We start from the raw sequence: 26427 nt of genomic DNA, 5'->3' as shown, positions 1-26427 counted from the left end.
GATGGAAGTGTACTGAGGGATAGGTGACTCCTTGAGGTCACGTGACCTCAGGAAGCGGGTCGTGTGACGTCAGGGGCGTCACGTGACATCGGGGGAGGGGGGTCGCGTAACCTCGGGGCGTTACCTCAGGGGTGTCACGTGGTCTCAGGGGGTCACGTGGCCTCATGGAGCCACGTGACCTCAGGGGGATCACGTGGCCTTAGGGGGGTCACGTGACCTAAGGGGTCACATGACCACGTCACCTCGGGGGGTCACATGACCACGTCACCTCGGGGGGTCACAAGACCACCTCACCTCGGGGGGTCACGTCACCTGGAGGGGGTCACGTCACCTCGGGTGTGGGCACGTGACCTCGGGGGGACGTGACCTTGGGGGGGTCACGTGAACTCGCGGTTACGCCGATGTCGACGGCAATGCCGACGCCGACGGCGGCGCTGCTCAAGCCGGAAACGGGCCCCTGAGAGCTGTGCTTTAAAAAGTCTGAAGACACCTAAGATTTTCTTATGAGTTGTGAATGCGAAAGCGTAGAAGCCCCTCCGACCATGTAGATGCTAGAGGCGGCGCCATGTTCGTCTGGGTCAAGACGGGCAAAAGCACCGGCGGCGATGTGTGTGCTAGAGGCGGCGCCATGTTCGTTGGTGGCGAGACGAGCAGAAGCATAGCCTCCTCTATACGGAAAAAGCCAGGCACGTTGCGAAAAAAGGCGGCCGCCAAAAATGGGAAAGGAGGGGTGAGGAATCGACAGGAGAGGGGAGATTGCCTGCTAGCGCATCACGGCCAAACGCAGAAACACTCTTTTTTTTAGAGCGCAGCTCTTAAGGGCCCGTTTCCGGCTTGAACGGCGTCGGCGTAACGACGAGGTCACCTGAGCCCCTCAGGTCACGTGACCCCTTAAGGTCACGCGACCCCTTAGGTCATGTGGACCCCCTATGGTCACGTGACCCCCTGAGGTCACGTGACCCCCTGAGGTCACGTGACCCCTTGAGGTCACGTGACCCCCTAAGCCACGTCACCCCCCTGAGGCCATGGCACCCCCCTAAGGTGACGTGACCCCTCTGAGGTCACGTGACCCCCCTGACGTCACACCACCCTCCCCTGAGGTCACGCAACCTCAAGGAGTCACCTATCCCTCAGTACGCTTCCATCCTCCTCCTCAAGAGTTGCGCTCTAACCCGGCGTTACAACGAATTGTAAACGGCTTTCATTTTTTCCTCTTTTCTTTTCGGTAGTTGGAGAGGAGAAACTGAACGTCCACCCTTTCCCTTTCCTGTTCCTCCGTGCGTCCGCTTCTCCGCAAAGGTCCTTGAACGGTCGTGGTCGTCGGTTTCGTTTCCGCTGGAGGTTGTGCGACGAACTGCCCGGTAAGGTCGGTATCTGGTGCATGGAGTGTTCGGCGATTCATCGGCCACATACTTTGTTTCACCTTAGGTTTGAAAGAAGTCCAAAGATGTACTTCGTTTCCTCTTACGTGCGGGCGAAGGCAATGCTAGGCGTGCCAGCCGAGCACTCATGCGTTCCCTGCTTTGCACGCGCGCTTATGCAGTTAATGCATTTCCTCGGGCTATCCTCTCACGTTTATAGACGCTTTCAGGCAGCGAGGCGTGCCGAGACACCACTTTACCTTCCCTCCAGAGTGCGGAACCGGGCCGGAAGGCTTCGGAAATTCCGCCAAGCTTGGGCAACCACGCCAACCCTAAAGGCATCCACGAGTAACTCATCGCGCTTGAGTTTCGCCGCAGGGGCAGCGCCGACCGCGCCGAGTACGCCGGGGGTCCTTGGTTCCCTAGAAACGGTCGTCAACGTGCCGGCCTCAAAACCGACTGTCGCTGAACACCCGGTAACAGCCAGTACTACACCGCAGGACATGGACGTTCTCGACAAGCCAAACTCTTCGACTTTCGTTCCACCTACGCCACGAGAGACCGACCGAACTACCGTCGTAGTGAACGTTCCTGACGGCGTCGACCTATCCATCTTCACCCCTCTCGAGTCCTGCCTCCAGCTCCGAGAAGCCGCAAAGCTCACAAAGCAGGAGTGACAGGACACCTTCATCAAGTTTTGGGCACCACATAACATCGTCGCTGTGGAAACTCACCGGGCATCCGGTGCGACAAAGCTTATCGGCCTTAAAAATATCAGCCTCCAAGGCAAGCCACACCCTGTAAGTGCTTACCAATAAGTGATCCCCGTAACGCCCGGGCTATCCTCCAGTGTGCCCCGCTAACGCTGTCTGAGGCCACTATCCACGAGGAACTAGTGATCTAGGGACACCTTATCCTCTCATTCTGTCCATTAGGACGGACTCACTCGCTCATCATCACAGTAGAAGGGCCGTAGATGCCCCTACGTGCCATCCTGTGCAACGCGGAGTACCGGCCATATCCACCGAAGGTACAAAGCCAGCAGTGGAGGCAGTATTTCAGCCTGCAACATCGAAGAGATGTCTACCCCAATGCTCCCCTCTACACATTTTTGCGCATCGTGCGAAGAGCGCTTCCCATTCGCAAGCAATCCCTACACCGCACCTCACGTTGAATGCGACGTGCACTGTTGCCACTGCGGCGGACCACATCTGGCTACTGACCCTCAGTGCCCAGAACGTCAAGCAGCAGGCGAGGCTGCTCGCCGCCGCAAGGGACGTAAGGCCCGTTCACACGATGCATTTTTCTCGCGCATCTAGTGTTGCGTAATGTAGTTTCGCGAAATGGTTGCGCCGTCTGAACGAGTCCGAAAAGGACGCGCGCATCTAAAAAAAGTTGCGCGCACACCTCGCTCCTGGAGTGAGCTTTAGCTGAAACTTTGCCGAGTCCTGTCAATCAGTCTGAGGGCGCCGCCAATGGCCGCTCAGAAACGCTCTCACGTGGCCTTTGAGGGGGGAGCGAGCTGTTTGAGAAGACCACTTCACTGCCGGTGTTGTAGCGGAGCCAAATTTAAAAAAAACACCGAAACAACGAACGATGAATACTGCCGGCATTTCCGCAAGCACGTCAAGCACCACTGAAGGAAAAGTGAGTAGCATATCGGCAAAAAAAATCCAGCGATGGACGAAGACAATTAGCGGGAGTTGGCGAGATTAGAATAGTGCTCATAGCGTTATTGTCGCGACGATACCGCTGGATAAGAGACCATCGAGTAAACTTAAACTAAGTTTGCTTTGTTTGCAAGCGAACGTGAAACCATGTGCGCTCTCTGAAACAGTTGGCACAGTAAACTCGGGGCAGACATGGGCGCCGAGAAGTAACCATATTATGCACGTAGCATTTCTATGAATACCATGTGCATTGATAGGAGCTTTGGCAATGAATTGGCTACGTACGGGCTCGGCGCCGGCACAGGCCCTGCACGTACCCACGCGAGATCGCTCCAAGTAGTGCAGTATGTGAGAAAAAAAAATTAAAGTAAATTGACTGCATAAAATGCGCAAGGCAGGTCCCCACATAAGCAGCGATCTGATTCGGAGCTTACTCAAAACGGTGCATCGGTGTGTGTTGTTGTTGCACGTGAAGCGGTGCGTGCGAACGAGCACATTTCGCGAAACTTGAGTGTCGCGAACGGACCGAACAGACCTGTGAACAGACCTGCAGACGACGATCACCACCACCCCAGTAGCCATCGTCGAATCGCCCTTCTCGGTTTACCACGGCATCGGTTCCAACCCATAACCGCTTTGCACCGCGCTTTTCCTCACGCGTGAGTCGCAGCCGGAGCTGCAGCTGCAGTCCCAGCCGACAAGTCGGTCAAACTCGACACCCAACAGCGCGCAAACCACCCTCCGAGACAAAGGTTATGTTCACCGCTCCAACCGCTGAAGAACAACCATCCCAACTAGCACCACCCACTCTTCGCAACAACGCCTGGGACCGACCTGCTCAGGGCATCGTGAAGCGCACTGTAGAAGTGCAGCCACCAGACCAGAAGTGCACCCTGTGGTCTTGCCTTCCGTGCTTAAATTTGGCAGTGTTTCGGTCGTTTTAAGCCGATGAATGTTTAGCCAGGTAGATAGGTTGGGCGATAGTTTAGGGGCGGGCGTTCACTGTGAATTTTACATACCTATGCACGAAGAATCATCTGTAATTGTCGGGAGAAAGCTTTCTGCTTGGCGTGGTTTAGTGCATCCCTATTTGGACCTTTCGTATTTTTCTGTTTTCGTATTTTGTATTCTACTGCTGCCCGATGGAAATTCCATCGGGATCTTTCTACCAGAAACGGAGTCACGATCGTCCCTGTGTGGTTTTGATTCCGGAAAGTGGAACAGTGTCCGATGCGGGATTTAGTGATAGTGAAGTGAGTGACGGTGACCAGGAGAGCTTGCCAACGAAGGGCATAACAACTGAACTTCCAAGCGATAACGAAACTGAAGGCGGGGCGCCCGCCTGTCCAGTTCTGTCAACGTCAAGAAAGAAACAAAAGTCGCCGCCGCAACTTTTTGACCGGCGAAAGGAAGACCGGTGTTTTATGGAGCCTGCGGAACCCATCTTTACGGCCTCTGGTGATGTCAAAAACCCAAATGAAATATTTTTAAAGTTTTCATTGATAACAAGCTGCTGAAGATTGTTGATGGGACAAACGTCTATTTTGTGCATCAGGCTGGAGTGTATGGGTAAACGTTTGTTACACCGTGTCAGCATGCTACCGCAAAGTATATATTATTCGAACTGAATCGTTGCATCGCCCCTTCAATTAAGCACCTTATAAAATCAAATGTGAGGCTTGAGCTCTACACATCTTATTTGATTTTACAAGAAAACATGTTTTCATTCAACACCAGATATATATCCGTAATGTATGCTAACCAGAGGCACCCTGGTGTGCCTGTCAGGCCAGTTTAGTGTGCCGTGGTGTACACATTAAACTGGTCTGGTGTGGCGTAGTGTGCACATCAAGTCATTCTAGTGTGCTGTGGTGTGCACATCAGACCAGCCAAGTGTGTTTTGGTGTGCACATCAGACCCCAGAAGGACGGTGTGATGGGCACACCAAATCAACCTAACGTGTTCGGGCGGGCACACCAGAATAGGTTAGGCTGGTTTGATGTGCACAACAGAACACATCAGGTCGGTGTGTTGTTTACACCAGCAAACACTAGGACACACCAAACCGGTCCGTTGGATTTTTCAATATGGATAAAAGCAATATACTCATTACGCTGCATTAACTTCCGTTCGGTCGAAATCTCGGAAATCTGGTGGTTGTGCGGTTTTGTATTCCTGGGTGCGCCCACTAGCGTCCCACCCGCAAAGCCGGTATCTGGTTTAGTTTTGCGTTGACGCGATGCCGTTCGCCTGCGCGCTACGCAAAAAGAAAGCTTCGAAAGGAAAGCGAATATCTTTCCACCGGTAAGTACGTGGATCGTTGAAGTTAATGAAACTGCTCTGATGATATAAATATATTCATGAAATAAAGGCAGTTGGTAACCAGGTGTGGGACGCCGAAGGTCTGGCTACAGGCTCCGCCGCTTGCGGCAGCCAAAATGCATAAGATATGGCGGACCTTTTCCTCTAGATTCAGTATGTATGATCTCTATTCCTGCGACAGCCTCTCCACTAGCAACGGCGAACGGTCCAACTCTCCTCACCCCTCCCCAACCCGCCTCTATCATTCATTCCATCCTTCAGTTGGCAGACTTTGAAGCCCAAATCCGCTGCATCGTACAACAATTTAACAAGCTTTAGCCTCCATCACCAGCGTACAATTTCAACCTACCATTAGTTCAGCCCTGCCCCCTTTACGGAACATTTTGCCCAACTCTCAAACCTGCTGGAAGCCGTTGAGGACATGAAGATCCAGCGCAAACGCCTCACTACCTCCCACCAGGACCCCCATGATGAGAACTGAAATTATAAACCCTTCTACCCCTCCCGTTCCCCCTCATTCCATAGTTATTTGGCAGAAGAACTGCCGTGGCCTGCGCCGCAAGTGGCAACATTTACTGCATAACATAGTTTTCACCGACACAACGCCCCACAGCATCACTATTGAAGAGACCAACAATGTTTTTTTCCTTGCTTGAGTACGACCGCTTCGTCGCACCCAGCGTCACGCGCAAGCAACGTGGCCCCCCAGACCCATCGTCCCTGCCATGGCGGTCACATACATCAAGCACAGTCGCCCCACTATCCAAATCGACACATTCCGAATTAGTATCCAGCCTGCGATCACGTAGCCACTCGTACAAACTTATGAGGCCACACGCTGGAACAGCTCAACAGCTACTGGGCTCCAACGAGAAATATTGGAGGTTGCCAGTTTACATCCCTCTGAGAGCGTTTGGTACATAAACGCACGCTTCTCGTTTTCGGCGACTTCAACTGTCTCCACACGGCATGGGACTCTTCCCCCACGTTTGCAGCCGACCGCAAGCTCGATACCTTCGTGAGTAATTACCATATCTCACTGCTCACTGACACCACCACTCGAACCAGAAAACGAAACTCGAAAGAACAAGATACCAAACCGAATCTCACTTGGGGGCTCAGTCACAAAAACATCACGTGGGAAACGCCCAAGATGCTCTTGGCAGTGACCACTCAATTACCGAAATTAAGTTGCTTCTGGGCAAAATCTGCGGCTGCAAAACGCTTCATCGTCGTACCACCCGCATCACTAACTGGATCAAGGCAAGGAAGCTTCTTGAGTGGTCACTCGACGATAGTGACGATTTGTAGTACTGGGCCAGAGACACACTCTTCACTGTTCATCAACATATATCCTCCGTGACCAACACTCGGACCACTCGCAGGGTGACTTTCACCTTCTGGCACTATGGGAGAAGTGCCGCAAGATCATCGGCAGATGTAAACGCCAGAAACATAACGAGTCCCTTCACCATAGGATTTTGGAACTCACCCAAGATAGTCAGGAGTACACGGACCAACTTGCAGTGCAGCATTGGGGTCAACTTCGCGAAGAACAGAATGGCCAACTCCACACCGCCCGAGTCTGGCAACTATTTCGACCACTTATGGGCCAATCCGAGCCCCGTCACGACCTCCAAGGGTACCAACTCCAGTGCGGCTGCACCACTGATGTGCTTCTCGGCGAAGTGTCAGGGACACGTTCTATTCAAACTTCAACACTCACCCCCCCCCTGCCGCACTTGCGCGACCATAAGCTCAACTTGGGGTCCGTAGCTGGACACTTGGAGAAAAAGTCGGCGAGAAATCTGGCGACCGTGATTGGCCAACGCCGGACTTGACCTTGGCACCGGCCCAATCAGAGCCGCCCCATTTCTCGCCCACTTTTTTGCCAAGTGTCCAGATTAGGGCTGCAGATGTCACTGAAGAAATAAACTCTCCTTTCAGCTCGGCCGAGCTCCAGTTCGCTCTCCTGCAGGTTCGCTGCAACACCACTCCCGGCCTTGACAAAGTTGCTTATGTAATCCTTCGAAAACTGCCTAAAAACTACCAGCAATATCTCCTTCGCAACACCAAGCAAGCCTGGGAAACGGGCAACATTCCCTCGTGATGGAAAGAGGCCCTAGTTATTCTCTTGCCGAAGCCAGGTCACCCGCCCCCACCCCGGGTAACCTCCGGCCGACCTCACTTAGGTCGCGTGATGGGAAGGCCATGGATAAAAGGGCCCTGGAGCGCCTCGAATGGCACCTTACCTCACATAACCACCTTCCGAATACTCTCATCGGATTCGACTAGCACGCCAGCACTCAGGACATCGCCCCCCGACTTCGTGAAGAAGTATATGCCTACACCAGTACTGACTAATTTCACAGCATCGTCGGGGTTGACGTGAGAAAGGCCCTTGATAACATCCTTCATCAACGAATCCTTGACAAGCTCATCCATACCCAGCCTGGCGTCCGTATGAAACGGTACATCAGCGGCTTCATCAATGACCTCACCATCCGAATCAATGGCCCAGATGGCCAACTGTCCAGACTCCAAAGCCTACACAGTCTGTCGATGCTCTCCTCAAGGCACTATCCAGTTTCCAACGCTCTTCAACCTGGCTTTGAAGGACCCCCCCCCCCCTTTCCTTTTTAAAGAAATAGCTTCTTAAGCAAAAGAACGGAACTAGATGCGTTTTTTAACACGATCCTGACGTGTTATAATAACAGAAACCTGGTTGAGCGGACTAGTGCAGGACTGATTTTATAGCGCCAAATATGTTTACTTTCGGAAAGGCCGTGAATCTCTGGTGCGCCCATCGTCGTACGGAAAGAGATTGAAAGTGTTGTAATAACCACAATTTGAAATATTATATTTTGTTTATTAGCTTTGTGAATAACGAAGCCCCCGTAATGATCGGTTCGGTGTATCCACCTCCTATTCCAGGTGATATATCTGTCACGTGTTTAAATTTCTACCTATGCGAGCATTTTCGAAATACTAACAGCAGGCTAATCTTGACGGGAGATTTTAATTTGCCCACTGTTGCCTGGAGAAATCTTTTCGAGGCGCAAACAAGCTACTCTTGCGAAGTTCCGGATGGAATCTCGGATCATGACATGGGTATCGTGACATGCCCAACGAGATGGTGCGATACAAGAAGGGTTCCAAAGGTTTCATTTCCAGACTTTTCTAAGGCGGATGGCAGTAGTATTCTAGATCTTTTAAATGTCAATTATGATACCTTCAGAGATTTTTCCTATTGGGCACATCATTCATACAATATATTTTATAAAACGTTTAAAGCCTTGACTAAGAGTGCTATAAAAAGTTTGTTCCTACACGAATAAAGACATATTCTCAAAATAATCCTTGGACAACAATAAATATTGTTCTTCTGAAGCAGAAAGTTTTGCAACTCGCATATAACGAAAACTACCAGGGCTTTAAAAAAAAAAACTTTATTTTTCAATATAATCCCTCCTTACACTAATGCTAATGCACGTGTCCCATTTGCATTGAAGGCTTTTGGTGCTTCTCAAAAAAACTTTTTTTTTGCTCGTCTTGTCACTGCTCTGTGGCAGTTGGCAGTGCACTGAACTCATTGAACCCTGTTCCTTTTAGGCGTGTTTTCGAGTTGGGGAACAAAAAAGAAATCACTAGGGTCCAGATCAGTACTGTAGGGTGGGTGTTCAAGCTGTTCGAAAGCACGCTCTCAAATGGCAGCCTGGGCAACGCTAGACTTGTGAAGGGGGGTGTTGTCATGCAGGAGGAGGACGTCTCTTGTCGCCAATCCTCGTCGGTTTTCTCCGATGGCCTCACGCAGTTTGCGGATAACGTTGGCATAGCATTCGCCTTTTATTGGCCCGCTGTTTTCCAGATAATCAGTCAAAAGGATCGCTTTTGCGTCCCAAGAAACTGTCCCCATGACTCTCTTCCCCGAGCGTTGGGTCTGAATTTTTTCGGAAAAAGGGGAGGGGGGGGGGGACCTTGAATGCCTCCCCCCCCCTCCCTACAGTACTGATGTGTTGTTTTATTTCGGGGTCCCACTGGTAGAGCCACGTCTTATCCGGTCAAAAGGCGGGCGAGAAAATCTTCTGTGTCGCTTTCATAGACGCTCAAAAGTTCCCTTGACGAATGTAAGCGGTGCTGTCGATCCTGCGTAGAGATGTTCCGTGGCACCAACCGTGCTGAGACCTTTGACACGCTCAAACCGTCATGGATGATTTTGAAAGTACTGCCATAAGAAATGTTCTATTCTGTAGCAACTTCGGACACCTTAATTCGGCGATTCTTTATGACGACGCTCTCTGCTCGCGCTGAATCATCCAAATCAGTCGAAGAGCTTGGCCGCCCTGACCTTGGGTCGTCTTGCAGGTCTACACGACCGCGTTTAAACTCGTTGAACCAACGAGTTACTGTAGCATAGAAAGGAAATTAATCACCATGTACGTTTATCATTCTACTGGGAATTTCCTTGTCAGAACTCCCTTCTTTGCACAAAACCTTTATCACGCTCCGGTATTCAACATTGAAATCGGGGGAGGACGCCATGTTTAAGGGACTGATGCAGACTAAAAGCGGAACCGGAAGCCTAGATATTACAAACATGTTTGGCTAGAGAGATGAGCTAACCAACGGTTATAGAGACATCACTGTAAGACTTTTGTTCACAGCCGAGTTGCAAAACTTTCTGATCACCCCTCGTAGGTTAAGACTAAAGAGGAGGCAGCAAAGAGAGAACGAGACGTGTGAAAAAAGAGAGGAAGGGCGTAATCTTTATAGTAGTTTAATACTAGACAATCAAAGTGCGAGGTGCTCATATATAAACAACTCTCTTTGAAAATTTATGAAATCTTTTCCAGACAAATTTTTGCGACATTTTTCGTCATTAAAAGAAACTGTAACTAGCATAGTAGAAAACAATTTTGTTATAACAGATAAAGGTGAGATGGCTTTTTTATTTAATCGTTATTTTCAGTCTTTCTTTATGGGAGATATTATTCACCGTTCCTTCTTTCACATTTCTGATAGCAACCCTGCCGTAGGAAACAAGTAGATAAGCGGCCTATTAAACTTGCTACTACATATTGACGATTAAAGTCCCCAGGACCAGACAAGATAACGAGTATGTTCTTAAAAAAATATGGCGAGTGGTGTTCTCACTGCCCTGAGATAGTATTCAGCGCTTCACTCAGCAAAGGTCAGATCCATCGGGATTGGAAATGCGGAAAAGTGATTCCGATATTTAAACGCAACGGTAAAACACACCTATGTAATTAAAGACCAAATTCACTTACTAGCGCATGCTGTAAAACTTTGGAGCATATAAAAGTTAACTATTTGATAAACTAGGTAGAGAGTATTAACATTTTAGGTAAAAATCAATATGGCTTCAGACAATACACCGTATACCCACTACTGTCTTGAAAATATATCGAGTACGTTACTCATTATTAGAAAAAAGTAACGCGTTATCAGTACCGCGGTTACTTGTAATGCGTTAGCGCCGACACTGGTTTTGTGTTCTTCCAAAAAATATAAAGAAGTTGTGACGACACCATGCTATTTTTCAAATCTTAGCACCTTTTTGAGGAGTGATCATACGACGTCACCTTAAAATTAACCGGAATTTTTTATCTTCAAAAATAGCAAACCACCACCAGTCCGGGAAAATATTTATCTTCGCAGAATTGAAAAAGGTTCTCAGGTATAATCATCGGCAATTCAATGCTATCTTAATTAGGGCGACAAACGCAACAATTATCTTTTTGAGGGAGACAGGAGTGGCACGGAATCTTTAAGGTGTGAGATGACTTAATTCTATTTACCACTTCATCATTCACATTTCATTCCCCATCTCATTTCATTTTGCCCCTCCTTCCCCACCCTCTGTAGAGGAGTCTTCTAGTCATGCGCTGAGGATGACTTCTGCAGTGATTTCGATCTTCTCTTTCTCTCTGCCCCTCAATACCAAAGAATCACCCCCGCATATCTTAAGCAAACAAACAAAATATCAGCTTAAAGGGCCCATGGAACGAATTTTGGGCTGGAATAAATTAATTTATATTGGGATTTTACTAATAGCACATCGTGCAGTGGGCCAAAAGAAAAAAAAGGTAGAAAGTCAAAAGCCTGACACACGGTACGAAACTTCGAAAACACAGCGGACTATTTCGTGCCTCCTTCCCTTCGTAAGCTCTCTGCCTTTTCACTGTGAAACATCGGCGGTCTTCGCTGCGCATCACCGGGCCCCCGCAGCGCGTCACCGAGTCCAAACGCACGTCACAGGACACCGGATCTCACTTACTCCCCTCACCCCTAAGCAGACATTGTGGTGGAAGCTACGCGCTTGCCGGACGAACCAGCCGCCTCCTTTTCATCACCTGACCTCATTTTCTGTGCGTGGGTATGCGCGAGGGAGCGTGATCGCGTGGCAAAAGCGTGGCTGGCCAAACGAGCACTTAGCTTCCCCAGCACTGTCAGCTTCGGGGTGAGTGGGGTGGGGAAGGCAACTTTTGTCTGAATTTTGAGCGACTGGCTAATCTTCTAGGGGGAGAATGCCTGTGTCCGGGTACACAAACGAGGTCCGAGCAAGAGGGGACTCCCCCGTTTTCGTCTTCTTGAACTATTTGGTAAAATGCGCGATTTATGAATTCAGGAGGAAAGCTAAACAGGACATGTTGGAAAAGCGTTTCATAACTCATTTAAAGGGATACTTCAACGGAACTCGAAATATATCCGCCATGTTCAAAAGTACGTTGAATATGATCCACGTTATCCGTAAATATCAATCGCACGTTTGTGTTTTGAGCCTGGTGGCTATATTTTTTGTTATAAACGGCCCACTCTAGCAAGCGCTCGGAGAACGCCCAGCTTAGAGCACCTGACATCCAACGCAATCGTGACGTAGGCCGTCTCGGGACGAGCAAAGCTACGGTGAGGGTTACGTCGAGAGGACGGCCTAGTCGTTCCAGCCACCGAAGCGGCTGCTTTTGTACAAATATTGAGTGACGGGTTAATCTCTTATAATCTTGTAGGGGGACAATAGCTACTTCTGGACCACACAAAAGGGATTCTCGGGAAGACGGGAGTTCGTCCTTCCCCTCTTCTCTCGTCGTGGCCGGAGGCGAGGCACTCACCGTCACTAGCTGTCAAGGTTCCTCGACGGGCATTAGAAACGAGGCGTTAGAGACATCCACCAGGTGCTCTTTGCTAATCGTATAATTGTTTTTAAAATTTCTTTTCGTGACTTTTTTTAACAAGATATTGGTGTGGTCGATGTGATACTGCTCCTTTGAACACATATAGACCATAAACTAAGCGCCGAAATTTCGTTGTAGTATCCCTTTAAGCGTCTGGTTACAGGGAAATGATTCCTTGAAGATTTTAATGATACACATCGGTCCCTGATAGAATGGCTATTGGGGAGGAGATCAAATATTCATGCCTCTAGCGGTACGCTTCAGCTGAGGGGGATACAAATCGAATTTACTGATTGGTTCATGATCCGAGACATCGAAGATGACGATTCGAAAGCCGCTTTTCCTGCGACCAAAGCACTGGTCAGAGAGAAGCGCTCGTGCCTAGACCGTGCTAGGTGAGGTTCGATTTTTTGGTTAGGCCGTGTTAGTAAACACCGGGCTGTGGGGACAACTAAAGACTCTCTATCCTGGGCAAAGTGGCGCCATTCATTGTTGTGGAAGTGCTCGAGACACATGCCTCGCGCCACTTCTGGGGAGAACACGGCATCTGAAATCTAGCCCAGTGCTGCTACAGTGCTGCGGTGTGCCGCCATGATATTACCAAGGGCTCCACGTCACACGTGCCTCGTACATCAACGCACTCTGCGCTACTTTTGAAATATGAAAGGGCTTTAACAACAAGCTTTCTAAAGCGACCCCTATAGTTTGGCCTGCTGCCCAATACTGTACTCCGCTTCACTTTAGGTGTGAGCGTAGCAGAAGCTACAAGAGCGAGCTCCGCGTTTTTAGCGTCACTGCCAAGCACGCGCTATCATCAGGTGCGAGAACTGTTCAGGGCAACATGCTCGTGCTTGAAGCTTCAGCTGCGTCTAGTTTTAAGGTGAAACTAAGAATAGAAATCCATCCAAGGATGCATTACAGAAGTAAAGTACATCTGAAGCATTACAACGCGATACAAAAATATGACAACGAAATTTGTTTCTGAAATACTATAGTGATACGTTTGTACCGTGATAGTGCCAAACCCTGCGACCAGCTTACCTCGGTGTTTCCAACATCGTTTGAGCGCATCGCACGAAAGAGCGCGCTACTTTGCAGAAGGTTCACTACACATTCCACAACCAACCACCGACGAAAAGACATACGGCAGCGTTTATAAAATGTTTTAATAAAGTAGTCTCGTGATGTTATGAAGCATCTTCTTGGAAATTAAAACTTTAACACACTAAATAAAACTCTAGACATCACTGGAGAGCTTCATATTGTGATTAATTACGCTCTGATTATTGGGTGTGTGAAGGTAAAAAGAATCTAGATATAAAATAAGATATAGTAAATGACAAATAAAAAAACAATTTGTGGATTCCTAAGGCCTTTATCTAAAGCCGAGAATACTTGGTCTTTAGAAATTTCATAAATGCTTTAGTGATTACCTTTTGTTAAAATAGTTTTGATAATAGCGGTCTTATATATTAATTGAGAAATCACTGAACTGTTGTGATTAAATGGAACTGAAGGTTTTGCTGAAGCTTAAGTTTTGGAGCAGGAACGTACATTACAACTATTCTTTTGTCAATAAGACACTAATAGTCTTCCGCAGGATTTTGTATCCGTCCTTGTGTTTTCGTTTTTTCAGCGATGTATTGAAGCCTTCGTGATGAATTTCTCACTTGCATCCTACTGGGTTTGGGAGCTTGCCACGTGTTAGTAGAAGGTGTGCGCACATCTTCGGAGACCGAACTATTAATTGATTCGGCATTTTTTTTAGCAGTCCTTTCGTCGAAGAGCTTATGTTGCAAGACACGTGGAAATGCGTTGAATTGAATGTACCGACGTTTCACGGGATGTATTTCTTGGATACTTGCTCATTGGGGACGACAAAGAGCGGAATGGCAGCACTCTGGTGTACGCTGAGATAGGAATTCATCATATTTTCTGCATCAAACCACTGCTCCAACGGGTAATTTCCTCTTTCGTACACATTCGAGTTGCCCAGAATGCCTGAGCTTTCCATTGCATCATTCTTGATCTGTGGGTTATCGCAACCATTAGACGACTTCCCAGATCCAGCGACAGATCTTACAGTTGGAGACAGCTTAGAGGCGACGCTTCTGTATCGATGAGAAATCCATGAAATCATCGAATCGCTTTTGACATCGTCCGGGGACTGTGATACGTGGGCTGACATTGCGCAAAAGGGATGCGATAGGCCCAATCGAACATTGTCATCTTTGATGCGGTTGTAGTAAGCGTAGAAAACTTTGCTGAGCATGAGTGCCTGAAAGCATAGATACAAAAATGCCACACTGTTAATCACATTCATCGAAGTAATCCTAAGCTATTTGCTGTTTCTGAACCGATTAATCAGTAACAATGGAGGCTCACGTATTCCGCCTTTGTTACAGGATGATATTAGGGAAGAGCAACAGGCTAAACAGCGATGCATTAAACTTCATGATTCCTCACACGTGATTCCAAACCGGACACAAAAGGACGACAAGGGGGCAAACACAAAATTTAGACGTGTACGTTTGTACCCCTGTTGTCCAATCGTCTCCGGTTTAAAATTACGTGTAACATTAACCGGCAGGACTATGTTTTCTACAGTATTCGTCCCCAAAACGCGAACATAGGACAGGGGCTATATAATGTGCTTGTGATCCCGAAGTTTGCTGCAAAAAGTGCAAGAACGTTTTTTCGCTTCTACGTGGCCACAACGCTTTCCATAGATATGTTGTACTGATGGTTTTACAATCGGGAATTTTAAGGCCTACTACATGTCTTGAGAGAAAGAACGATGTTCGTGATATTATCAATGACGGTCGCGAGGACGAAAACCGAATTGCGTCGAATGTTGCGTTCGAAGTTATACACGACAGATGGCACTACATGTCCTATTTTGAATTCGCCATACTTTCTCGTTCGATCACATTGAGTATAATCATTGTGTCATCAATGTCCCTTAACATCAGAAAAAAAAAGTAAAATGATATGGTGGCCTTTCGCCGAAGAAACGATGTTCACTTTGAATGATGCTCTGCTTTTTTTTTTTTATAACATGTGTGAATACAACTTTCGGAATCACTCGTTTGCCTGTGTGCGCTCTCATCGTTAAAGCTCTTAAACGGCCACTGAAAAAAAAAATTCAAACAGTTTGGTTGGGACACGCGTGTCAAAAAATGAATTTTACGCGAAAAAACAACAACTTTAAAGCAATATTGACGGAGCGAGATTTATTTTGGCTGCGTCTGAATTATGCGCGAAAAATTCATGACGTCACGGAATGGTCATACACTCTTTCCACATCAACGTGATGGCCACAGCTTCTCACTGCCACAGCTTTTCTTCTCAACGCGCCCGGAATACCGAGAGGGAAAACAAGTAGAAAGGAGGCGACTACGGACTAAATTGCGTCTCGCGCCGCCAATATTACACCAAACATTTTTAATTTTTTTGCGTAAAATTTATATTTTAATACCCGTGTCCCAACCAGACTGTCAATAAGAAACATTTTTGTTTTCTTTTAAGTGCATTTTTAATTATATCGTTGTTTATTGAAGAACATTTTACTAGGTTAGGTCGACCATTATGATACACAATTGATGACAATTTGAGATCTCTTGGCGCAGAAGACGGGTTTTAGAATGTTTGTTTATTGAAAGCAATGGGGATGAAAGTAATGTACCGGATATTTCTACCTTTTCCAGGCGATCGCTATCGGCCGTGTCCCCATGGAATACAATGAAAAAGTTCACAAAGCTGCCTGTGTGACCTCAATCATTAATTTTCTTTCTCGGTTAAAGGGATGCAAAAAACACTCCTCGAAAAAATCGAGTTAGAGGTGAATTCTGGCGTAATTTCATCCGGCGAACCTGAATATCACATTCGTTTTCCCCGAGGATGCAACTAAAAGCGAGAAAACGCGAAAAACCTCCGAACCGTCGTGACGTCATACTAGGATCTTTGGGCCGCCAAGCGCGTGTCGCTTGTGTGGGCAGCACGTGCAATGACAAGCTTGCGAGGTATATTTTTGCGCACTGAGGGCAGTCGTGACGTCTCTTTGTAACCTTTTTGAAAATAGCTGGAGTGCGCGTGCATAGCTTTGACAGGCGCTGAAGATGCGGGAGAGCAGAGATTCCGAAAACTCCTAGTCTGACATCACGCCCCGGGAAGGAGGGGCTTCGGCGGTGCTTTAAAAATTATTTTCTGAAGCCTCCGTGCACCAAATTGAAAAAAAAATCTCGCGATTCCTGATCCTAGAGGTCAAATGAAGGTCATTAAAGTATTTTTCCTCGAATACAAAACCGCTTCAGTTTCCCTTTAAGGAGCACTCTTTTTTAGCGATTGGACTTTCCAAAACTTGAGCGGAAACATATTTCACCATTACTTTTAAGATACTCTTGCTCACGCAAACCTTACAAAGGAGAGTATTAGTATTGACCGAATTTTATAAGTTTGGCAATACGATTCACCTAATCTAAAATTTACATTTATAAAGCGTGTCTTTGATTATTGAGCGAATCATTGATGATATTTTGCTTCAAAATGTAGACAAGTTTGGTAGCTTTATGCGGCTTCAGTAATGGAATTTGCTTGATCTGGATGAGGTTCAACTGCCCCAGACTTTTGTCCAAGACAATTATCGGCTCGAAGTATAATCGTGCTAAGAATCTTTGAATTCCAGTGGTCACGTAAATAAAACACTTCTTGCTAACTAGGTATGCTTATAATGCAGGCTTTCTCGAATTCAGAACGTTGTGCGAGTGAATTGCACGTAACTCTACCGACAGCAGCCGCGTTCGCCTGGGCCGCCGTTTATCACCAGTTTCTTCACAGCGTAATCGTAGGAAGCCAGCTAGTGTTTCCCGAAAAGGCTCAACGGTATATCCATGTGCCCCCACTATATAAAATGCTAAGAAACCAAAAATGGCGGGGTCCTAGCTTTGTATCGATCTCACTGGCGGCGGCTACGCCATTAGGGTCGTGTATATGCAGCGATGTCCCCGGTTAAGCATGGAGGTAAAGCGGCGACTAAATTTGCCATTGCCTAGCGTCACGCCTAACCCATTTGCACGGCAGCGAGTATTTTAGTATCCAGTAAAACTAGGATTCACTGATGTGGTTCAAACTATACCCTTTTTGAAAGTGCGCGCTAGCTAGCGGCTGCTGAGCCAAGTATTTGGGTAAACAATATTTTGGGCACGTGCTTTAAGATCTGTGAGGCAGGAGGGTAGCGTTGGCGTTCGGCGTTAACACTTCTCATTTCATACAAGAAACGAGTATATGAATGTGTGAATGGATCCGAACCCATGCCACGGCATGGGTTCGGATCCATTCACACGCTTTGTACTAAAAAAAATTGTATCCACCGGTCTTGTTTGATGAACTTATTAAAAAGGCCTATTACAGCTCGAGAGGTGTTTATGTGGAAAATACTGCCAGTTCCCTATATTTGTAAGAGAGCTATAGCGTCTCTCCTCTTAACGTAAAAAATGCAAGAACACCATGTCACACTCTGATGTCAAAACAAGGATTGGAAACATAAAATACTTGGCAAAAGCAGGAAGAAACGGACAACATCCGAATTTTTATGCCTAGCACAATGTAAGTACGTATTGCTACAGTTATACGCTCATCTTTTTATCATGCTTAGTGATTGCTCCTCTAGGGGGGGGGGGGGGGGGGGGGGGGCCTAAAACGAAACACCCTAGAAAACGGGCCTCACCAATATTGCGCAAACGATCACGCGACGCGATCCAAATGGCTGGCGTCAGCTGCTGCGTCTTTTCCGTAATATTGCGTATCCGTTGACAGGAGATTCCGGGGATGATGCGTCGCACGGTATCACGCGTAGACCAAAATTAATCACGCACAACACACACAAAGTGCTAGCGCCAGACACGTTTTCGCGAATGGGCCGCACAAATTGTTTGGTCACTCTAGCGTTTTCATTCTCCGCTCGGTAACATTGTGCCGCTTCAGAGAGGTATTGAAGTCCTAAGCTTTCCTAATACCCGGGGTAAGACCGTCGGCACCAACACATCGACGGTTTACTCTCTCACATGCTCGTTTACGCTGTCGAGCGTCCGCTGCTTGCTCCAGTGTGTGCCTGGGCGGCCCACTTCTTGCGCGCAGAGGATTTTACCGCTCATTCACACTGGAAGCGGATCCGCGTTCGCAAAGCGGTTGCGAACGCGGTTGTATAAAGATCCAGTACAATTGCACGCGCACTCAATGACATCAAGTGCGTGTGCAATTGTACTGGTGGAGAGGAGCGCAATCACGTAGCCTACTGCGCAATCGCGGTTGGCCGAACAGGCTGTGTCTCAACCGCGACCATTATCAAGGAAGGGCAAGGGTTTCACTGTTCTACTCGCCCTCTCCGTTCGCCGAAGCGACCTGCGACAAACGCGGACATCCTTCGTTCGTTTTTGGCAACATGACACTCGCCCACTACAGCTGACGCTATAAGATTTGCGCCTGTAAGTAACATGTTGTACCCTGACTTAGAGGTGTATTTTAGTCGTTGCAGGCGGCTCTAATAGTCATCGCCTAGAACTCAAGTATCGACACCACGGTATATTTACCTACAAAAAGAGCAGCCACAACGCTAGGTTAAGTTCAATAAACCCCCATGGCATTCAAAAAATATTATAATAATGATCAGCAAAGTAGGCTATTCACGGCAGAAGAGTGTTTAGAATACTGTTAATGCAAGCAAAATGCGTGTAAACAGGCGTGACGTGAATAAAACCTCAATATAGAGTCCCAAATGCCTACACCCCGAAAGACATGATTAAAAGGCAGGTTCATTCATAAACGTCTAGTGTTCCCCTTCCAGCAGGCGCCCGTACTTTATCTGTTATTTGTGCTAGGGATACGCCCTGGTTTTCTCGTGCCTTGGTTTTTACACTTCGGAAATTGTGAAAGTAATACAAAAAAAAATTAAAGACGTTTACAGGATCCCTGTAACACCGAATTAGAGCGGAGCTCTTGAAAAGGAGGAGAGAAGGGTACTGAGGGGAGGGTATACCCCTCCTCCCTCCTCCTCACTTCCTCAAGCTCCCTGCTACTCATCCGTCATTTCCACCCTCCTCTTCCTCCTCCTCGCCCTGCTCCTCCCCTCCTCCTTCTCTTTCACCTCCTTTTCCACTCATCTTTCAAGCTCCTCCCCGTCCCTCCTTTCCTCCTCATCTTCCCTCCTCCACTTCCCCTCTTCCCTCCTCCGCTTCCCCTCTTCCCTCCTCCTCCCCTCCCCACATCCTCCTTCTTTCCTCCTCCTCTCTCCCACTCCTCTCCCTCCCCTCCTCCTTCTTCCCGCGCGGTGCATTATGGGACATTACCCATAATGCACGGTGCATTATGGGAGATGAGACATTTCCCGTAATGCACCGCGTGGTTCCGCTGAAGGCGACGGCGATGGCGACAACGACGGCAACGGAAACGGCAACGGTAATGGCGACGCCGCTCAAGCCGGAAACGGGCGCCTAAGGGCTGCGCTCTGAAAAGACAAAACTACAGAAAAAAAAAAAAAAAACCTTCGGAGACTTTATTTCCGGATATTCTACACACCTCTCTTTTTTTTTTATCGTCCTCCTGCACGGCGTTTCAATAGTTTCACTTCTTAGTGCACACATCCCACCCCGCGAGCTTTTAGACGCCCAATCCACGTTATGTCAATAACGCCTTCTCATTTTTGTGCCGGTCACAGCAACTAGTAGTGAGATATTTATACGCGTCCGTGTTGACCGCACGACCATTGTAAGCAAGGACACAGGTGCGAGTGCAAACAATACTAAACTAAATATGTCCTAAATCAAAGTCAAATTTTGAGGTCTTGCGTGCCGAACTTCGACGGGTATCTGGCACTCCCCAAGACAGCACGGAGTACTACTTTCCAGCATCTGGGGACCTTTTCACGTGCAATCGAAATTTCGGTTACAGTAAGCTTTCCCGCAATAAGCCTCCGTTGGATTGAGGCCCCGAGATTCGAACCAGCTCCTATGGGGATCCGTAGGCCGGCGCTTTGCCTTGGATCCACTAAGGTGACCAACTGCTTACTTTAACATGTACATCTGTTTTTAGAGCGCACTGGCCTCTTGCTTGAGTGGCGTCCCCGTCGCCGTGGCCGTCAGCGTTAAGGGCCACCCACACTAGCGAGAAAACGCGCCCGGCGCGCCGATAAATCGGTTAAGCGGGAAGATAAAGGGCGTGTCTCTGCACGCGCTCGTGGCGCTGACTGTGCTTCGGCGACATTTTGTTACTTGCCGCGATCGGCGTGCCACGCGCGTGTTCTCGCTAGTGTGGGCGGCCCTTTACCGTAACACGTCGGCATGACGCGTCGCCGTTGCCGTCAACGTCGGCGTAACCGCGCGGTGCATTATGGAAAACGTCCCATAATGCACCGCGGTGACGCGCGCGTTGCATTATGGGACGTTTTCCATAATGCACCGCGTGGAAGGGAGGCAGGGGAGGAGAGGTAGAGGAGGGGGATAAGGAGGGGAGGGGGAGGAGGGACGAGGAGGAGGAGGAGGGAGGGGGAGGAGGATGGCGGAGGAGAAAAAGGAGGAGGGGGTGGGAGGGGGAGGAGAAGAGGTGGAGGATTAGACGAGGAGGTAGGAGGAGAGAGTACGGATGTGGAGGAGGGGCATACCGTCCCCTCCATACCCTCCCCCTTTCTCCTCAAGATCTGCACTCTAATTCGGCGTTACAGGGAGTTGTAAACGTTTAATTTTTTTCCTTCTGCCTCCTACAATTATCCTAAAATATAGTTATGACTTGAAATATTCATTTTGTGAGAAAAAAAAAACACTGATGACATTTTCAAAACATTAAGAAGTCCGACATACCATAGACGCGACCACCTGTGGATAAACAAATAATACAAATAGATGCACATGAGGAATTTGATTTTTAATTTTACTGAACTCTAAAGTCAGAGGAAAATATAATTAACTGGCATGTAGACCAATTAGTACTAAAATATATTTCGGTACGTGACACAAATTAGTTAGCCTACCTTGACGGCGGCTGCAAGAGTGTGCCCAAAAAGAAGGAGTCCCGTTGAACCCCCCTAAAGAAAAACATAAAGATAGATAAAAATAAGTTATACGCAACTTTCACACCACAGCGAAAAAGTAGAGCTTCAGAAATGCGTTCTGCTTCTGATGTATACGTTTAATGAATGGTTTGCTGCTAATCTAATGAGAATGCATTAATGATCGACAACCCCAGTGTAATAAAGTCATCACAAACTGAAAACACGGATGGGTGTTTTCAGTTGCTGGTGTTCTTGAGGGCCATAGAAAAGGCCGGAAAAACTTGTCTTCAGCAAAAATTGTGCGATATGCATTATATTGGAACTTATGTTTACAGTCCGGTGGCCGCACACAGCTTGGAGTTGATTATAAAAAAAACAAGCTGCTGCTCAATTTACCCTTTAAAACTCTCATGGATCAGTGACCACTATTGATCAACCTAAACCACTATTCAAGTTCGATTTCCGCGCTCGTCCTGATTTTTCGCAAGTTTTATGTTCGCTTTCTATTTACTTGATTGTCTTCTTTACATCCTATTTCTCGTAATACCGGAGGCCGCGTTCGTCAAAATGCGCAAATTAGAGGATCTTTCTTACCCCTGTCAGACGGGCTAATTTAGTGCACTTCAACCAAGTGTACCTCGCCTTTAGTGTCATATCTGTAGTGTGCCACACGCCTTCTTCCTGAGGAACACACTTCGGTTCAAGTGAGTTTGACGAACTCACTTCACTCGATCGAGTGCGTGGCATCGATAGGAGTGTTTAGACAGTAAAACATAACACAGAAACCTGAAACGTGGCGTACATTTTGTTTCATGAAGAATAAGAAATCCTTGAAAGAAAGGACATGTAGAAGAGTGGCATTGCAAAAAAATGGTGGTGTAAAAGCTGGGTTTCGGCTTATTTGAACATGATTAGCGCCGCAGTGAATTTATAAAAGACGACGACAAAGTCAGTCATTCCAAGGCTATCTTGGTTAGCAGAGAAGGTTAGAGCCTAGTTTTGTTTCAGCATGTAACTATTCGAGAAAACACGATAAGTATAATCTAATTAGGCAGTGTCAGGCCCTTCTTGTAGACTTCCGTGCGATGAAGCGGAATTCCAAAGTTGGATATGCTTCTTTCTTTATCTCGGCTTGCATTGATCGATCAGAATCATCCAAAATTGGCGTAAAAATCGTTCATAATGTGACGTTTTTTTAGAGCGGAGCTCCTAGGCACCTGTTTCCGGTCTGAGCGGCGTCGGCGTAACCGCGCGTTGCATTATGGGATGCTTCCCAAAATGACGTCACACGTGACGTCACGTCTGTCGTAACGTGTGGCGTCATAAGGGCAAACTTACCCCGGTAAATTTACCGGTAAAATTTGTCGCTAAGTTTGGCGGAAAATGTTTCGGCTAAATTTAGCGGGAAACTTTTATTCGTGTGACGCCACGTGACGTCACACTTAAATTTTTACCTGACTTGTCATGTGACATCACGCGTCAATTCAGCGGGAACATTTCCCGCTACATTTAGCGGGAAATTTAGCGAAAATTTTCTGTTAAGGATGGGAGCAGGAGAGGAGGATGGGAGGGTACAAAGGGGGAGCAGCTGCATACCCTCCCCTCGTACCCTCCCCTCCTCCTCCTCAAGAGCAGCGCTCCAATTTGGCATTGCAGTGAGTTGTAAACGACTGCTTTTTTAACGTGTCTTTATTGAGGGTGGCCGAGTGGGCTAGCGCACACCAGATCGGAATATGTGGAGACAAACCTCGCACTGCAGAACCCAGTGATCCTGAGCTCAATCCCCAGCCCTGCCCGAAGAACACACTTTCAATGAAGTGAGTTCGGGGAGCACACTACGCTCGCTCCGGTAGACCGAGTGTGTAATCTCGATAGCAGTGTTTAAGGAGCAAAACCAATAGAAGAAACTAACGCTGCGTAAAATTAGAATTATTTCGATAGGAGTAATATTAGCTGCGCACTTATTTTCTGTTGGCAAGGAAGTAGTCCATTGTAGAAAAACAACGGGTAATCTAGTTTCCTGCCTTGGCCCTTTCGCGACGGCCAGCGATGGCCAGGAGGCACCTGCAAGGTTCTACCAGGAATTTGAAGGTGGCAGAAGAGACGCCAAAGGCTTGCTTGAAATGAAACTCGCCCAAACGGGGCAAGACGTCTCCGAACCACCGTTCGTTCCTCAGAAACTCCACCGTTCTCGACTGATCACGGGTTGGCTGTCGGTCATGATAGCAGCTGTAGGTCATGATAGCAGCATTGACCTGCAACTGCTGATCTGTGTCACTCGAAATTCTTGCCTGTGTGTCGGCATCCAGCTCCAGCTGCCTTCATCTGAAAGGCGTTGGGCTCTCACGGAGAAAAGTGCCCCCATCACGCGCTTCCTATGTCCAATATCGCCGATATCACTCTCCAGCTGGCCCCCCACACTTTCCGTGATGTTTCGCTGTGGCGAATGGCGAATGGCCGAGTGGGCTCGCAACGCTTCGCGCACACTAGCTCGAAGCACGCGGAGCGAAAGCTGGCACTGCAGAACCCCTGGATCCTGGGTTCAATCCCCACTGTGCCCGTTTCGATCTGGATGAGCATCGTATACAGCCGTGCGGACGTGCATCACTGGCTTGTAATGGCTGATCAGAATTATCAAGTTGGATTTAAATTTGGATTAAAGCTCGTAACTTAGAGCAACAATCTGTGGTAACGTGTTTTAATAAGACGAGGAAGTCATTTATGAAAATATGCGTATGCACTTCAATATTTTGCGTGGCCATTACTTTACCCATCGTCACTGCCATCGTTTTGGAGTGACTCTAAGTTTTCCCGTGTAGCATCAACACACTTGGAGCGTGTTTTGACGGGTTGAAGTGCACTCGATTGTGGTGACACTCAAATAGCCCGTCTCACAGGGGTATTACAAACGACTGAGGATAACTGCTTTTTGAAGGATACATGCCGTAGAGAAAGGGTTCCTTCGGGATAACGTCATCATCCCAGGTTGGCGTCAAGCTACCAGTTGAACTTGATAGTTAGCAAATGGCGTAAAGAAAGGTTTCCTTCGGGACAACTTCATCGGCTCAGGTTGACGTCAAGCTACCAGGCGAACTTGATAGTTAGGAAATAGTTTACATTAAGTTGACTCGTTAGTCATTGGAAGATTCATCGTAGCTGGCATATTTTAACTAGAGATGTGTTACACGCGTCGTTAAAGCATATCATGGCATTTCATAGAATTACTAGCATATGTCAGCTACATTTTAAAATTTAGGTAGTGTATATTGCTACGCGCGTCGCTGGGCGAGCGCATACGTGGCCGAAATTCCACTTCCGGCTTTCAGCCAGAGCGGACGGCGCTATGAATCACTCCCCGAAAGAGGTGGCTGCCGTTATCAACCGCAATGAAACGAATGTTTTTTTTGTTTTTTTTTTGCTAAACGACTACCATGTACTTTCGCCTGCTGTGCCCACCGCAGATGCTGCTCAGCTCGGCTTGATTTTTCACGCTGATCTTCAAGGAAGACCCTACCGGACTGAAGACTTCCGTGAACCGTTGGACAAGGTGGGAGTTTTGCCGGGCGTGGCTGGTCTGGGGGCCTTTGAGACGAGCCACATCTGGCTGCTGAAACTTCACTCGCTGGAAGCAAAGACCAAGCTTCTTTAAGCCGGTAGCTTGCAAGTAAAGGGTCACTTTTGCCATTTCGTAGAACCCGAGTCGGAGGGGAATGCGCATCAAGCTCAACTGGGTCACGTTCAACGTCCCAGTGGACACGGTGCGTTGTGCCTTCGAGCCCTTCGGCTCGGTTAAGGAAATCATACGAGAAAAGTGGAAAGTGCCAGGCTTTGGTGACGTCGAGTCCTCCACGCTGGTGGTGCGGATGAAGCTGAAGGACGGCGTTTCGCTAAAGAGCCTTCCACACCAGCCGCGGATCTGCGGGGGGTTGGTCCTGGTCGTTGTCCCTGGTCGTGCGACGATCTGCATCCGGTGCCACCGAGCGGAGCAACATACACCGAGACTGCAGGGTGCCCCGGGGTAACCTGTGACAGGCCTTCGGACACGAGGCCTCGTCGTGCGTGAAGGCGTACGCCCGCGTCACTGTCAACAACACCGCCGTGGCGTCGGACGACGCAGAGTACATGGATGTGTTCGAGGTCGAGAAAGCAGCAACAGCGACGACGCCGACAGACTAACGAACCAAGGGCGGGCCCGCAGAGAACGGCGGAGTCTGTGATGAGGCGAAACCAAGACCCTCGCCCGAGACATCATAAGACAAAGCCGCACCCGAAAGAGTCGAAGAGGTCGAGGCCGAAAATGTGACGGACAACCCAGATGCCCCAGCGACAACCGCCGTGCCGGGGGACGATGACGGTAACGACCGTGTTGACGAAAACGTCGAGACTAACGTTCATGACGAAGTCAAGGACAAGGGTGACGACGACGGCAAGCCCAAGAAGGGCGAAGGTGGCGTCGACAGCAGGCTCAGGGACATAGAGACTGGAGCGGCGAGGCGACGGCATAACGGCGCGGGCCCCAAGTCCACCGACAGAGAACTACGACGCCTCGAGCGCGACGTAGTTCCCTGTCGGTAGCTGGCGAGACCTCGACCGCGAACGGTCGAGGTCTCGCCAGCGCAAAGAGGAACGACCGAAATGAGCTGTCACGGCCTTCACTGCTTTTGTAAAAGTTATCTTTGCACGTTTTTTGTTTTTTTTTTGTTTGTTTTTAACGCAGCGTTTTCCGGTTGATTTTACCTAGAATTCCACTATGCTAGAAACGTCTTTGCGCGTAGGCACTTTAAACGTACGGGGACTGTGTTCACGGCGCCGGCAGTGCCAACTGAGCCGCCTGTTTATTG

The 26427-nt window shown here is 48.2% G+C and overlaps 1 pseudogene; it reads left to right on the top strand.

Moving 5' to 3' along the window:
- Nucleotides 1-26161, top strand: part of LOC115319096 — a 29695-nt pseudogene extending 3534 nt beyond the window's left edge.
- The last annotated feature ends 266 nt before the right edge of the window (nucleotides 26162-26427 follow it).

This window comes from Ixodes scapularis, unplaced genomic scaffold, assembly GCF_016920785.2.
Source record: "Ixodes scapularis isolate PalLabHiFi unplaced genomic scaffold, ASM1692078v2 PGA_scaffold2__306_contigs__length_199485367, whole genome shotgun sequence".
Taxonomy (NCBI): domain Eukaryota; kingdom Metazoa; phylum Arthropoda; class Arachnida; order Ixodida; family Ixodidae; genus Ixodes; species Ixodes scapularis.
Note: the sequence above shows the minus strand (reverse complement) of the source record. Positions and strands in the feature narration are given on the sequence as shown.